Raw genomic sequence first — 15,952 nt, forward strand, 5'->3', positions numbered from 1 at the left:
AAAGCAGCACTAGAAAACTAATATAATAGGCAGCAGAAAAGAATTCTGTCAAATCTTACAGAAGGGTATGAGAAAAATAAAGAGCAGAAAAACATCACTGCAGATAATGAAATATGCTCACAGAAAAATGTGACCTCAAATTAAATGAAAACAGTAACCTCCTATTACAAAGACACTAAAGAAATTAAGAGGCCGGGCGAGGTGGCTCAAGCCTGTAATCCCAGCACTTTGGGAGGCCGAGGCGGGTGGATCACGAGGTCAGGAGATCGAGACTATCCTGGCTAACATGGTGAAACCCCGTCTCTACTAAAAATACAAAAAACTAGCTGGGCGTGGTGGCGGGCGCCTGTAGTCTCAGCTACTTGGGAGGCTGAGGCGGGAGAATGGCGTGAACCCGGGAGGCGGAGCTTGCAGTGAGCCGAGATCACGCCACTGCACTCCAGCCTGGGAGACACAGCGAGACTCTGTCTCAAAAAAAAAAAAAAGAAATTAAGAAAATGATATAAAGAAACAACATAAATCAAGATAGAAAAATTCTGATGTGAGATTATAGGTCCCACAAAAACATTAAAAATAAAAGTAAAATATGACTTCAAGAATGAAGACCTAAAAAAGAAGAAACATGAGAACAAACTCCACAGATGACAACCTAAGACAAATGAAGGCGAATCACAATTTTTTTAATGAAACAGAAATGAGGGGATTAAAAAAGACTCAAGAGAAACGGACCAATTTAAAAGACGGGTAAAGAAGATCCAACATATGTACAATCAGAACAGCCACCCCAGAAACAGGAGGGGATAGGGCCAGAAAACAGAATACTAAACACTTAAAAACCTTTCCTGAATTAGAAATTGTCAAGCCACACAGTGAAAGGGACTGAGAAAATCCATCCTCAACTAATAACACTAATATATTTTCTAACAAAATTACTAGACTTAAAAGAAATCCTTTGGGCTCTCGGGCAAAGTACAAAGTCACTTGGAAAGAAAAAACTGTCATGATTTTGACAGCAATGCTTTATTCTAGAAGACCATAGAATAACATATTTAAGATATTTAAGGGGCCAGGCGCCATGGCTCATGCCTGTAATCCCAGCACTTTGGGAGGCTGAGGCAGGCAGATCACAAGGTCAGGAGATCAAGACTATCCTGGCTAACACAGTGAAACCCCGTCTCTACCAAAAAATACAAAAAATTAGCCAGGCGTGGTGGTGGGCGCCTGTAGTCCCAGCTACTTGGGAGACTGAGGAAGGAGAATGGCATAAACCCGGCAGGTGCAGCTTGCAATGAGCCAAGATCACATGACTGTACTCCAGCCTGGGCAACAGAGTGAAACTCCATCTCAAAAAAAAAAAAAAAGATATTCAAGAAAAAAGTGAACTAGCCAGGCACAGTGGCCCACGCCTATAATCCCAGCATTGGGAGGTAGAGGCAAGAAGGCTGCTTGAAGCTGGGAGTTTGAGACCAGCCTAGGCAATACAGTGAGACCTACAGCTCTACAAAAATTTAAGAACAACAACAAAAAAAAGGGCGGGGTGCGTGGAAGAAAATGTGAATCAAGGATTTTATACGAAGCCAAACTGACCTTCGAGCACAATGAATGCAGAAAAAAAGATTTCAAGATGCAGGAAGCCGGGAAATCTTGTTCCATGAGTCCCCCCTGAGAAATCTACTGGAGAGCAAACCTCAACCAAAGACAACAGGAACACGAGGACCCAGTGTGAGAATTTATTTTTATTTTTGGAGACAGAGTCTCGCTCAGTTGCCCAGGCTGGAATGAGTGGCACGATCTCTGCTCACTGCAGCCTCCACCTCCCAGGTTCAGATTCTCCTGCCTCAGCCTCCTGAGTAGCTGGGACTACAGGCGCCTGCCACCACGCCTATATTTTAATAGACGAGTTTTTTGGGTTTTTTTTTTTGTATTTTAATAGAGACGGGGTTTCACCACATTGGCCAGGCTGGTCTCCAACTCCTGAGCTCGGGTGATCCACCCGCCTTGGTCCTTGGTCTCCCCCCGTGCTGGGATTAGAAGTGTGAGCCACCACGCCCAGCCCCAGTGTGAGCATTTAACACACAGTCACGCGCTGCACAGCAACGCCTCAATCAGCAAAGAGCAGCACACCCCACGGTGGCTACGCAAGGTAAGAACACCGTCTGTTTACTGTGCCTTTTCTGTTTGGACACACAAATACTTACCATGGTGTTACAAATGCCTACAGGGTTCAGTGCAGTAACTGCTGTGCAGATTTGCAGCCTCGGAGTGACAGGCTATACTATCTGGGTTTGTGCACGTACGTGCACTCTATGAGGTTCACACAACACAACGTCGCTGAGTAACACATTCCTCAGATCACATCCCTGCCCTTAGTGAGACCAGGGCTGCCGTCGCTTGCAGAGCTAGGACTGAACAAGGGTTTGGGGGGAGAAACACAGCACCATAGCTGGACTCCGCGGTTTCTGACTTCACGGGGGCTTTGCTGGGATAGAACCCCACGGTCAGTCAAGGAGCATCTGAACTTAATGATGGTTTGACTCGCAATTTTTCAGCTCCACGACGGTTTAATCAGGGGTTTTTTTTTTTTGAGACAGGGTCTCACTCTGACACGCAGGCTGGAGTGCAGCACACAATCTCAGCTCACTGTAGCCTCAATCTCCTGGGCCCAAGCGATCCTCCTGCCTCAGTCTCCTGAATAGTTGGAACTATACCTGAGTGTCACCACGCCTGGCTAATATTTTTAAACATTTTTTGTAGACAGGGGGTCTCACTCTGTTGCCGAGGCTGGTCTCAAACTCCCAGGCTCATGTGATCCTCCCACCTCAACCTCCCAAAGTGCTGGGACTATAGGCGTGAGCCACCATGCCCAGGCTCCAGTCAGGTATTAAGTGCATTTTCGACTTTGATGGGTTTATCAGACGTGGCCGTGTCCTGAGCTGCGGGGCATCGTAGCACGTAATGGCTGCACGCTCTGCAGCTGAGACAGTGCATAACTACACCGAATGGGAAGACTGGCCGGGCGCGGTGGCTCAAGCCTGTAATCCCAGCACTTTGGGAGGCCGAGGCGGGCGGATCACACGGTCAGGAGATCAAGACCACAGTGAAACCCCGTCTCTACTAAAAATACAAAAAATTAGCCAGGCGCGGAGGCGGGTGCCTGTAGTCCCAGCTACTCGGGAGGCTGGGGCAGGAGAACGGCGTGAACCCAAGGGGGCGGAGCTTGCAGTGAGCCGAGGTTGCGCCACTGCACTCCAGCCTGGGTGACAGAGCAAGACTCCATCTCAAAAAAATAAAAAAAGAATGGGAAGACTGAGGCAAAAACCATCTTCACTGTTTTCGGTAAGGATATAGGTGGTAGTTGTACTGCCATTGTTGAGACTGTGATGTTTGTAGCAAGAGATAAGACAGATGAGACATGATGCAATATTCCAATTCTCTCATCTCCACTGTCCTTGAGACCAAGACTCTCAGTGGAAAAAGAGGACGGAGACATAAGACTAAAGCATGGCCAAGCGAACGCCCTGTCAGAAAGCAGCCCACACACTCCAGCAGAGGCCTAGAACCAGCGGCCAATCCAACAGCAGTAAGCACCTGTCACACTGTCACATGCAGACCGTGGTTTTGAAACATCACTTCCAAGCCATTAAAAGAAACCAAAGCTGAAGAAATGGCTTATTTTGGGTCTGGAGCAGGAAAACTACAAGACAAGCGTAGAACACACCAGACAGCCAGAAACCTCAGAGTTCAGGGATGATGTCAAAAGGATCCAGGAGCCAGCTTGTAAAGGCTCCCAGTGTCCAAAGAGGACAGAATTTAACACCCCAAATATGTTTAAATTCATTAGTTCATCAATATCAACATCAAATCCCTAACTGGTCACCTCTGGAGGCTGATAGGAAAATGATTAATCATTGTGAAAACTGATGAATTTAAAAAAAGAATCAGGCATTTATCTTCAGTTTTCTCCATGAACTATAACACCAGAGAGTATGGATAAGAAAAGGTTTCTCTTTACTAGTTCATCTACTACATAAAGAAGCAATAACTCAGCCAGAACATCACACTTTTTTTTTTTTTCTTTTGAGACGGAGTCTTGGTCTGTCCCCAGACTGGAGTGCAGTGGCGCGATCTCAGCTTACTGCAACCTCCGCCTCCCGGGTTCAAGCGATTCTCCTGCCTCAGACTCCCAAGTAGCTGGGATTACAGGCACCCACCACCACGCCCAGCTAATTTTTGTGTTTTTAGTAGAGGCGTGGTTTCACCATGTTGGCCAGGATGGTCTCAATCTCTTGACCTCGTGATCTGCCCGCCTCAGCCTCCCAAAGTGTTGGGATTACAGGCATAAGCCACCGCACCCGGCCTACAAAAAATTGTTTAAAACTTAGCTGGGGATGGTGATGTGCGCCTGCGGTCCCAGTTATCAGGGAGGCTGAGGTGGGAAAACCACCTGAGCCCAGGAGTGCCACTGCACCGAATTCTGGGCCACGAAGCGAGACCCTGACTCAAAACCAACCACAATCTACAGGAAACCAAAGGATAGAGGAACACACTGGGCTTCTCCAGAAGAATGCAGCAAAATCTAGTCCAACCACCAAGTTACCTCCGAAAATACTTCCACAGGAGGTGGGGTGGATAATGTAACCTGTAGATTCAGACTGAAAGGTCAGCTGGGCATGGACACCTGTAATCCCAGCATTTTGGGAGGTCAAGGCGGGTGGATTACCTGAGGTCAGGAGTTCGAGACCAGCCTGGCAGCAGGTGAAACCCCATCTCTACTAAAACCACAAAAATTAGCCAGGTATGGTGGTGGCACCTGTAATCCCAGCTACGCAGGAGACTGAGGCAGGAGAACTGCTTGACCCCGAGAGGCAGGGGTTCCACTGAGCCAAGATTGCAACACTGCACTCCAGACTGGGCAACAGAGTGAGACTCAGTCTAAAAAAAAAAGGAAAAACTTAACTAATATTTAGAGGTACTCAATTCAGTCAAAACAACAAAGAATAAGGAAGTAGCTGCTGTAACAGTAAGATCGAGGCAGCCTCTGCTGGGAGGGAGGGGCTGGGGCGATACGCACAGGGGCTCTGGAAGCTGGCAAGCACCTCTTGACCCAAGCATCAGTTACAACTGTGTTCATCTCATCATATTACGCTGGACGTTGATTTTATTCCATTTCTGTTTCTGTATCTGTGCCACACTTTAAAATAAAAAAGGTTTAAAAACACACTTATAAAGCTATACCAGGCTGGGTGCAGTGACTCACGCCCGTAGTCCCAGCTACCTGGAGGCCACGGTGAGAGGATCGCTTGAGCACAGGAGCTCAAGTCCAGTCCCAGCAAAAAAGCAAGGCCTCCGCTGTACAAAAAATAAAGAAGAGAAACCACCTTCCAAGTGACTTTGCAGCAGAAACATCCGGGCCGCTGCATACAGGTCCCACGCACAGGGCCAACCGCCCTCAGGGACTTACTAACAAAATGAGCCACGTGCATTCAATGATCTCAAGCGCTCCATGCTACATCCAATTTAGTAAAGCACATTTTCTTCATTTTTCACATTCAGATTGAAGCAAATTAAATGAAAACCAGTTCAAGATACCCCTTCTCACCCTATCATCCTGGCAAAAATCCAAATGCTTAGTAGCGCCCTCTGTGGGTCAGGCCGTCTCCCCCAGTGCTGACGGGGCGCAGGCCTGTGCGGGGGAATCTGGCGTCTCCCCCAGTGCTGACGGGGCGCAGGCCTGTGCAGGGGAATCTGGCGTCTCCCCCAGTGCTGTGCGGGAGAATCTGGCAGCACTCACCAAAATTACACGTATCCTCCTACCCAGCAACCGCACGCTAGGAACAGACCTGAAGACAGCCCTCACCAGACACAATGCAACACACGGCAACGTCTGTCACAGCAGCATCCGACGGCAAAGGATCAGAGTCCGTCAACAGGACCCACACATTCATACATGTGCTCAGCAGAAAAACCAGACACGCAGGGGCCAGCCACGGCGGCTCACGCCTGTAATCCCAGCACTTTGGGAGGCCAAGGCAGGTAAATCTTTTGAGCTCAAGAGTTCAAGACCAGCCTGGGCAACATAGTGAGACCCCATCTCTACAAAAAATTTGAAAAAATCAGCCAGCATGGTGGCATGTGCCTGTAGTCCCAGCTACTCGGGAGGGTGCGGTGGGAAAATCACTTGAGGCCGGAGGTCAAGGCTGTGGGGAGCCAAGATCAGGCCACTGCACGCCAGCCTGGGCAACAGAGCCAGACGGTGTCTCAAAACAAACAGGTTAGGTGCAAGTGGCTCACACCTGTAATCCCAGCACTTTGGGAGGCTGAGGCTGGCAGATCATTTGCGGCCAAGAGCTCGACGCCAGCCTGGCCAACATGGTGAAACCCCATCTCTACTAAAAATATAAACATCAGCCAGGCGTGGCGGCGGGTGCCTGTAGTCCCAGCTACTCAGGAGGCTGAGGCAGGAGAATCGCTTGAATCCAGTGCGAGACTCCATCTCAAAACAAACAAGAAAAACCAGACACACACAGTGTCAACAGCCCATGGTAACTTTTGTGAAAGACAGGTGGGGAAATGAGTTGTGGGTGCGTTTTGCTTATTTTTACAGGACGTAGCAGAAGTAAAAAGGGTTGCCTAGGCCGGGCACGGTGGCTCATGCCTGTTATCCCAGCACTTTGGGAGGCCGAGGCAGGTGGAACGTCTGAGCTCGAGTTCGAGACCAGCCTGGGCGAACGGTGAAACCCCATCTCTACTAAAGTACAAAAAATTAGCTGGGCGTGGTGGTGTGTGCCTGTAGTGCCAGCTACTCGGGAGGCTGAGGCAGGAGAATTGTTTGAACCCGGAAGGCCAAGGTTGCAGTGAGCCGAGACTGAGCCACTGCACTCCAGCCTGGGCAACACAGCAAGACTTTGTCTCTAAAAACAAAAAAAGGCCGGGCGCGGTGGCTCAAGCCTGTAATCCCAGCACTTTGGGAGGCCGAGGCGGGTGGATCACGAGGTCAGGAGATCGAGACTATCCTGGCTAACATGGTGAAACCCCATCTCTACTAAAAATACAAAAAACTAGCCGGGCAAGGTGGCGGGCGCCTGTAGTCTCAGCTACTTGGGAGGCTGAGGTGGGAGAATGGCGTGAACCCGGGAGGCGGAGCTTGCAGTGAGCCGAGATCACGCCACTGCACTCCAGCCTGGGAGACACAGCGAGACTCCGTCTCAGAAAAAAAAAAAAAAAAAAAAAAAGTTGCTTACAAGAGTGGTGGGGATAGGAAAGGTAGCTTTTATGCAGCTCTGACCTTTATAACAGGTAATTATTTTGTACATAAAATTTTTTAACAATCTTAAATCTAAAAATGATCTGAAACAAATGGGCAACATAACCAGAGAAAAGAATATTTGTCTTATTTCTTTCTTGGGAAAAATAAATAAAATAAAAAATAGAACAAGAGTATTTGTCAAGGAACTTTAAAACACAGCACTTTATTCATCCAAAGTGGAAGATAACTAAGGACAAAAAGAACTCAACAAAAAACCTACAAACTTAACGAAGCAGTTTTCTTCGTAGTAGTAGTATTGTAATTCCACAACCTATTTTATGTACATTTTAGCAAAAAACAAGTAATTATACAAATGGTATTAAGATTTTTCAGAATATATAATTTAAGATTCAAAGAAATTATGTAAAACTATATATATATATATATATTTTTTTTTTTTTTTTTTGAGACAGGGTGTCACTCTGTCACCCCGGCTGCAGTGCAGTGACATGATTGCGGCTTCACACAGCCTCAACCTCCCAGGCTCAAGTGATCCTCCCACCTCAGCCTCCTGAGCAGCTGGAACTACAGGCACATTGTCATCTTGCCCAGCTGATTTCTGTATGTTTTTGTGAAGATGGGGTTTTTGCCATGTTGCCCAGACTGGTCTGGAACTCCTGAGCTCAAGTGGTCTCCCCACTTCAGTCTCCTGAAGTGCTGGAATTACAGGTGTGAGCCACCACACCCAGCAAAACTACCTCCCAAAGTGCTGGGATTACAGGTGTGAGCCACCACACCCAGCAAAACTACACAATTTTAATGAAAATTAATTGTAATTGTAATTCATATTGAGAATACCAGAATGAACTCACAACATTTTAAATATGTATTTTCTAGCTGTGTCCATGAAGAGGGCATTAAGCAATAACAAACACAGTGACCACGTCTACGGCCCGGACGTTGATGTCCAGATGCCTTTCTGCACGAAAAGAAGCCCAGACACTCCGGAGAAGCAGCTGACGCAGGCCAGGGAAAGCCGTCACCGTGGGCCTGGGACGCTGGGCCAGAAAGGATGCACTCCCAGGACCATGTGCTGAGTGAAAAGGACACAGGGGCCAGCCTGGAAGGCGCTCCCAACTGGTCACATTTATAGCCATTTGAGCATCACAAAACAAAAGGCTTTACTAGATTATGACATGTGAATAAATAAATAAAAGTCCACTAGTCCACCTTGATACTCAAAGACGACAAAGGAAAAGTAAAAACATTTGCCCCCACGGAGGTGTCTACTAGACCACCTTCCGCTAAACATTGGTAATAAAGGGAAAGAACTCAGCATTTTCTAAGAGGCAGCAAAGAAGGAAAACATAGATAAAGATAAAGAAAAAAAGGAACAACAGCATACGAAAGTCAAGGTGTTGCTGCCCACGGGTTCTGGGGAGACCAGCAAACAGTATGTGGAAGTCTGATGGGGGGAGGGCGTCCACACACCCTGAGATACCCCCTCATCTAACTTGCCAACTGCGGGGGGCGGGCACACAATTTAAAGGGCCAGCGAGCAAAGATGCATCCGTCCTCATGGGACAGCCTCCACCCACAGTGCAGCACACAGCATTACCTGCGCCCCAAACATGCCCCCTGCATCAAATCAAGTCTCCCATTGCCAGATCACAGGGGGTGCTCCGGGGGCTCCACACGAAGACAGACATCACAGTCACTGTGACGTGTGGCCCTGCACTCGATTCTGGTTGCGAAAAACAGCTAGTAAGGACGCTGGGGGACAACTGGGGAAGTCGGACCATGGACTGGCTACTGGATGATGCCAAGGGACACAGTTTCGTAGATGCCATCGATCGCGACTGTCGTTAGACAGGAGAATGTCCTTTTCCCTTTCTCAGGAGAAAGAACACTTAGAGAAGTGTCCTGATATCTCCAATTTCCTTCCAGACAGTCCAGCAAGTGCCAGGTGGCAGTGGGTGGCAGTCACAGTAGCTCCAGCTGGGGGCAAGGGACACAGGAGTGCCAACTCCGTAAGTTAGAAACTTTACAATAACCTTCAAACAACGGAAGTATATTCGTTTTCAGCTCAGAGCACACGCGCTCTCAACAGGCTGTCGAGTACACCGAGGGAGTCAAAGAGCTACGTATCAGACTCCGGGCCTGGTTCAGACGGGCATATGGCAGTTCCTCCTCCTGAGGACATAAATTACCATCCGGGCTACACCTGAGAGTAGCCTTCACCTATTCTGAGGGTGCACAGCAGCATCACTGCCACAGATTCCAGCAGGAGCCACGGGCTCACAACAGCTGCTCACACAGAAGCCAACATCCAGGTCTGGGCTAAACTGAGAAGGGGGCTAGGTGCAGTGGCTCATGCCTGTAATCCCAGCACTCTGAGAGGCCAAGGCGGGTGGGTCACCTAAGGTCAGGAGTTTGAGACCAGCCTGGCCAACATGGTGACACTACTAAAAATCCAAACACTGGCTGAGCGCGGTGGCTCACGCCTGTAGTCCTGGCACTTTGAGAGGCCGAGGTGGGCAGACCACGAGATCTAGAGTTCAAGACCAGCCTGGCCAACATGGTAAAACCCCGTCTCTACTAAAAATACAAAAAAAAAAAAAATTAACCAGGCATGGTGGCACATGCCTGTAATCCCAGGAGACTGAGGCAGAAGAACTGCTTTAACCTAGGAGGCAGAGGTTGCAGGGAGCTGAGATTGCGCCATTGCACTCCAGCCTGGGTGACAGAGCAAGATTCCATCTCAAAACACAAACAAACAAAAATTAGCTGAGTGTGTGCGGTGGCTGGAGCCTGTAATTCCAGCTACTCGGGGGGCTGAGGCAGGAGAATCACTTGAACCCAGGAGGCAGAGGCTGCAGTGAGCCGAGACTGCACCACTGCACTCCAGCCTGGGCGACAGAGTGAGAAGAAATAAACAAACAAACAGAGAAGGGGAACCCAAAGCTAAAGGTCAAAGACAGTGGCAAGGGGTCTGACTCCAGAAGTCCGGAGTCAGAGCTGCTCTGTCAGACGTGCTCAGGAACCCAGGCGAGGCCGTCTTGGAAACAGGGCACCTTCCAAAGCAAGCCAGCAACACACTAAGGTCAGCCGGTCTGAGTTCTGTCCCTGAAATGCTCTGGGTCACACGACAGGGTCATGTGGATTGTTCTGCTGGTAGTTTTGTGGGTCCCCTGTATTTAACACCAGCACCCTCGCCGTGTACCCGTACCATGGGGGTCCGGGCAGTCCCACTAGTGACAGGCCTGACATCGCAACTGTGGCTGAACACTGCTTGGGAGCCTCTCACTTACAGGATGTGGAGCGTGGCTTCTGTGACGGAGTAACCAGAGCTCTCCCAAATGCACATGCTCCCGACCCTGCTCTCTGCAGCAAACACGTAGAGCAGACACCACCAGGTGGGCCTCGATGAGGGGCAGCTTTGGAGGAACTCAGCCCCTCAGGGTTTGTCTGTGGAGGTGGCGAGGTGGGTGGTGAGGCAGGAAGGGCTGGGGGCCAGGTCCTCCTGACCCTTATCAGGGAGGGGGCTGCATCAGTCACAGCCCCACCCCCAGGGCCAGGCCAGCATCAGCTGTTTCTATTGCACACAGACTTTGCTGGGAAAGACCTGGGCCATGGCTGCTGAAAAGGCTTCATGAGAGGTGGGAAGCTGGCTGGGATTCCAGCGCGGCCTTCACCTAGAATGAGGGATGGGAAGCTGGTCGGGATTCCAGCGCGGCCTTCACCTAGAATGAGGGATGGGAAGCTGGTCGGGATTCCAGCGCCGCCTTCACCTAGAATGAGAGGAGGGAAGCTGGCCGGGATTCCAGCGCGGCCTTCACAGAATGAGGAATGGGAAGCTGGCCGGGATTCCAGCGCGGCCTTCACAGAATGAGGGATGGGAAGCTGGCCGGGATTCCAGCGCGGCCTTCACCTCGAATGAGGGATGGGAAGCTGGCCGGGATTCCAGCGCGGGTCATTTAGACTGCATGTCCCCTGAATCCCCAAACAACCTGGGGGAGCTGGGAGGTGGCTTCAGCAGCAGGCTCGTGGGCCAGGCAGGAGGCGCGCACTGGGATGCTGCAAGGCTGCCTCTGCACCTCATGGATGATGCTTTCCTGGGGCTTCTGCCATCGCCCCCAGACCCTTCAGGGCTGGACTCTAACCTCCTCTCCCCATGAGGTCTCCGGAGCACACTTTCCCGAGAAACCAGGATTACCCCTGCTCTCACCTGCCGGTGTTTCTCCTTGAAGCACCTACTGAGCCTTTTTCTCTGGTTTATGCTGCTCCTCACCACCACCATGTTCCCTGAGGCCAGGGCCTTCTTTTAAAACCACCATGGCCCCAGCAGGCAGAGAGGCAAGCACCTCTGTCTCTCCTGCTCCCCTCCGCCTCAGAAACGGCAAAGAGCTTATTTTATTCCCAACGATACCTCCCAGAATTTGAACTACCAAAAGCACATATCCAATGATTAGCAAGGAAGCGATCTGAGGTACTGCAGAAGGAGGACAAACCTAGATGCTGAAAAGTGGGGAGCAGGAGAAGGGCCTGGAAGGCCCTACAGAGAGGGCCGAACCCCCGAAAGGGGCTGAAGCCACAGAGCAGCTGGTATCCACAGACACTGAAACGGAAAGACAAAACCAAAACGCTAAGGGGTGTCACGAGCTAAACCCACACTGACTTTCTTACACAGCCAAATGTAAATAAGAGGGATTCCTACAGGTACATTCTCAGGTCCTGAGTTTTAAACAGTGAAGGAAACAACGTTGGTAAGGAAGGGTCAGCTTGGCCTCTACCCCAGGGCTGGGCAGAGCCACACCCAGCAGTTTCACCTGCTCCCTCCTCTCAAAAGACAACCACCACACCAAAGAGAACCAGACCAGAAGCTAAAGCCAGGCAAAGAAAAAATGCAAAACAAAGCGAAGGGCGGCACTGACCATGGTCACTTACTGCCCGTCATGCCCCCAGCGTTCCACTCCCCAGGGATCCTCACCAGGAATCTGAGACACACACACACCTTTCACTAAAAAAGCTGCTTCTCAGCTCCTTTGCACACACAGAAGTCAGTCCGCTCCCCTAGTCATTTTCTTAGTCTTTCTCCAAGGTGTTATGGGCATACTTTGCACAGCTGAGTCACTCACTGTGTGGGGGGGAGGGGGGAGGAGGCGACCTTAAAGAGCAGCAGTTTTACACCCGAAACATCGACCACCTTATTCAGGAATTAACTGGATGAGGGTGTGTTGGGGGAGACTGTAACCACCTGTCAAGTGGACCAAAAGTCTTAGGTTTCTTTCCATATAGATTAACTGTGTCCTCACCTCAAAAACTGGGCCCCGTGAAGCTTTGTCAAGATTCACAGAATCTCTCTTAACCTGTGCTAGATCTTTTCTTGAAAAAAAGCCAGTCATGACAAGCAGATATAATCCGTTTAAGGACTACGGGAAGTGTGCATCCTTGTATGGACGTCCCATTGGAAACCCTATGGAATCGAACTCCTGTAAACTTTCCTCTTGCAAGATAACTTTGGTTTTGTTTTTTGTTGTTTTTGAGATGGAGTCTCGCTCTGTCCCCCAGGCTGGAGTGCGGTGGCGCGATCTTGGCTCACTGCAAGCTCCTCCTTCCGGGTCACGCCATTCTCCTGCCTCTGCCTCCCAAGTAGCTGGGACTACAGGCGCCCGACACCACGCCTGGCTAATTTTTTGTATTTTTAGGAGAGACGGGGGTTTCACCGTGTTAGCCAGGATGGTCTCGATCTCCTGACCTCGTGATCCGCCCGCCTCAGCCTCCCAAAGTGCTGGGATTACAGGCGTGAGCCACCGCACCCGGCCAAGATAACTTTGTTTAGTAACTGAAATTAATTGATAATCAAAATGTGGCTTATTCATGGCAGTTAAAAAAAAATCCCAACCAAATCCTTCCTAGTCTCAATTTTGTCACCATGACATACACAGAAAAAAATAAAAAATATTTCTATGTAAAAAGTCGCAGGGTGCCCTTGCTTTACCAAACTGGCCTCATTATAAGGTCTGAATGGATTTCTAAAAACTATGCACATAATCTGATCAGGGCTAACTTCAAAACAAATAACTTCCCTTTTGACCAACACCAGAACAACAGAAGCTTCTGACGGCTCAGCTTGGCCGGGACGTTTCCACAGCGGTGCCCGGGTCTGCCAGGGCCACCCGGAATACGAAGGCGCAGAAGGGAGCCCGAGGGGCTGCGATTCTCTTAGCAATGAAGACCGTGTGGGTCACACAACGGGACAAAAGAAGAAACAAAACTGACTGCGAGCTCATTTGGGTGTAGGAAAACCACTGCAGTCGAAAAACATTTGAAATTATGGTTCGCAAGGCAAGTTATGTTTTTATTCATTCAATGTGAACGGTCATCCCCAGAACCACGTACAATAACCTGCCTCGGGGAGCGTCGCAAGGACCCATCTGGGCTGAGACATGAAGCAGGGCCCGGGTGGCCCTTCCTGGAGGTGGGACGGGAATGACACATCCAGAGAAGTCCCAGGGACCGGGCTCGCGGGGCAACTCGACGTGGCCGGGACAGCGCGCTCCCGGCGGACCCGGGCGGCGCCCCGAGCCCCGTCCCGTCCGCCCGGAAGCAGCGGCGCGGGCACGTGGGCCAGGCCGGGCGCCGACCCCGGGCACTCGGCCGCTCAGTCGGCGCCGCCCCCGCGCCAGCTGTCAGGGCCGGGGTCCGCGCGGGGGCGGGTCCGGGGCGGCGCCAGGCGGGGACCCCGAGGCCACGGAGCCGCGCCCCCGCCCGCCTGGCCCCGGCCCCGGCCCGGCGCGGCGCAGACAATGGCGCGGCCCGGCCCGGCCCCGGCGCGGTCCGCGGGGGACGGGGCTCGCGGCGGGCGGCGGGGCGGCGGCGCCCGCGCACTCACCTCGGCCCGGCCTCTGGGGCGGCTCCCGGCCGGCTGCGGACGACGGCGGCGCGGGCGGACGCTCCATTCATTACCGCGGCTTTGTCTGCCCCCCGCGCCCCTCCCGCGGCCCCGCCGCCCGCCGCCCGCGACGCCGCCGGACGCTGCGCCCCTCCCAGGGCCCCGCGCGGCGCGGGGCGGGGCTGGCCGGGGGCGGGGCCGACTTGGGGGCGGGGTCTACGCGCGCAGGCGCAATGTCCGCGTACCCGCCCCGCCTCGTCCCTGGCCGGGTGGGAGGACGAAGCGGCTGGGGCACTGCCGCTGGGGCGGGGCCGGGCGGAAGACGCAGACACAGTGCGCGCTGCGGCTCCGCCTCGGGGTCTGGGTGGGCAAACTACGCAGGCGCAGTGCGAGCTCTGGCGCGGGGGGGCGACGGGCAGGGCCCAGGCGCCTTGGCGGGGCGGGGTGCGGCCGCCGCGGTTTGTTCCCGTGGCTTGGCCGTTGGCGGCGGCTCGGCGCGCACTCAACGGCCCACCGCGGGTTTCCGGGATGGCCGGCAGCGCGGGTCCCGGTCCCGCCCCGAATCCCCTTACCTGGCGCGGAGGCCGCTCAGTGCGGTGCGGTTGGGCCCCGTGGGCTGAGACCTAAGCCCTTGAGCCTAAGGCGATCGGGCTCCCGGCGCGGCCCCCCGGGGGCGGGATTAACGCCTAAGCCCCGAGCCGGGTCGGCGGGAGGAGGGCGGCCCTCTGGGCGGGCGCGGGACCGGGACTGGCGGTGCGGAGCGCGCGGGACTCGTCCGCTCTCAGGGTCTGAAGAAAATGTGTACTTTTAATGTGTTATTTCCTAACACAAATGTCTGAGCCGACCATATAAACTCTGCAGGCTGAATGTGGCCCCGAGGTCCTCCGTTGGTGACACGGCTTTCGGCGTTTTCTCGGCCTGAGTGTGAGAGTGAGACGAGCCCGCGTGGCGGTCACCGGCTAGAGCGGGAGCGTGGAGTTAGCCCGGCCGCCTCTGCCCGGAGCCTGCCCCTGCCCCGGGATGTCCCCCTTCACCCACACGCCGACTGTTCCAAAGTCCATGTCCAGCCTGCAGCCGGGTTCTGTATGGTGCCTGAGCTAAGAATGCTTTTCTCGTTTTTAAGAAGTTGGGGGAGAATTAAAACAGTATTTCAGGATATATGAAAAGTATATGAAATTCAAATATCGGCCGGGCACAGTGGCTTACGCCTGTCATCCCAGCACTTTGGGAGGCCGATGCGAGTGTATCACCTGAGATCAGGAGTTCGAGACCAGCCTGGCCAACATGGAGAAACCCTGTCTCTACTGAAAATTAAAAAAATAATAATAATTAGCCAGACGTGGTGGTGGGCGCCTGTAATCGCAGATACTCGGGAGGCTGAGGCAGAAGAATTACTTGAACCCAGGAGGCAGAGGTTGCAGTGAGCCGAGATTGCGCCATTGTACTCCAGTCTGGGTGACAGCCAGACTCCGTCTCAAAAAAATAAAATAAAATGTCAGCTTCCTAAGGAGTTCAATTGGAACACCGCCATGCCTGTTCATATAGTTAAAAGGTAAACTGCTTTTACCTTCCACCATAGCTGAGGAACTGAGACAGGGCACTGACACCCAAAAGGGGCTCCCTGTTTCTTTTTGTTTTTGTTTTTGTTTTTGTTTTTTTGAGACGGAGTCTTGCTCTGCCGCCCAGGTTGGAGTACAGTGGCCGGATCTCAGCTCACTGCAAGCTCCGCCTCCCAGGTTTATGCCATTCTCCTGCCTCAGTCTCCCGAGTAGCTGGGACTACAGGCGCCCGCCACCTCGCCCGGCTAGTTT

At 52.2% G+C, this 15,952-nt stretch overlaps 1 protein-coding gene and 1 long non-coding RNA gene across 4 annotated transcripts in view; one reads left to right on the forward strand and one right to left on the reverse strand.

The window, feature by feature from the left end:
- ZBED4 (zinc finger BED-type containing 4) overlaps positions 1-14,825 on the reverse strand; it is a 37,163-nt gene extending 22,338 nt beyond the window's left edge. The window contains exon 1 of one of the 3 annotated variants that reach the window (XM_045363404.3): positions 14,714-14,825. The gene's annotated coding sequence lies outside the window, so the exon portion shown is untranslated. Of the gene's footprint in view, positions 1-13,648; positions 13,852-14,141; positions 14,284-14,713 lie in introns of those variants that run through there. The other 2 variants (XM_045363403.3, XM_045363405.3) reach the window with 2 other exon arrangements.
- Positions 14,527-15,227, forward strand: LOC123567175 (uncharacterized). Its single transcript, XR_006689984.3, has 2 exons — positions 14,527-14,737; positions 15,003-15,227. It is a non-coding gene; the product is annotated as an uncharacterized lncRNA (long non-coding RNA).
- The last annotated feature ends 725 nt before the right edge of the window (positions 15,228-15,952 follow it).

The sequence above is a fragment of the Macaca fascicularis genome, chromosome 10 (genome assembly GCF_037993035.2).
Source record: "Macaca fascicularis isolate 582-1 chromosome 10, T2T-MFA8v1.1".
In the NCBI taxonomy this organism is placed as follows: domain Eukaryota; kingdom Metazoa; phylum Chordata; class Mammalia; order Primates; family Cercopithecidae; genus Macaca; species Macaca fascicularis.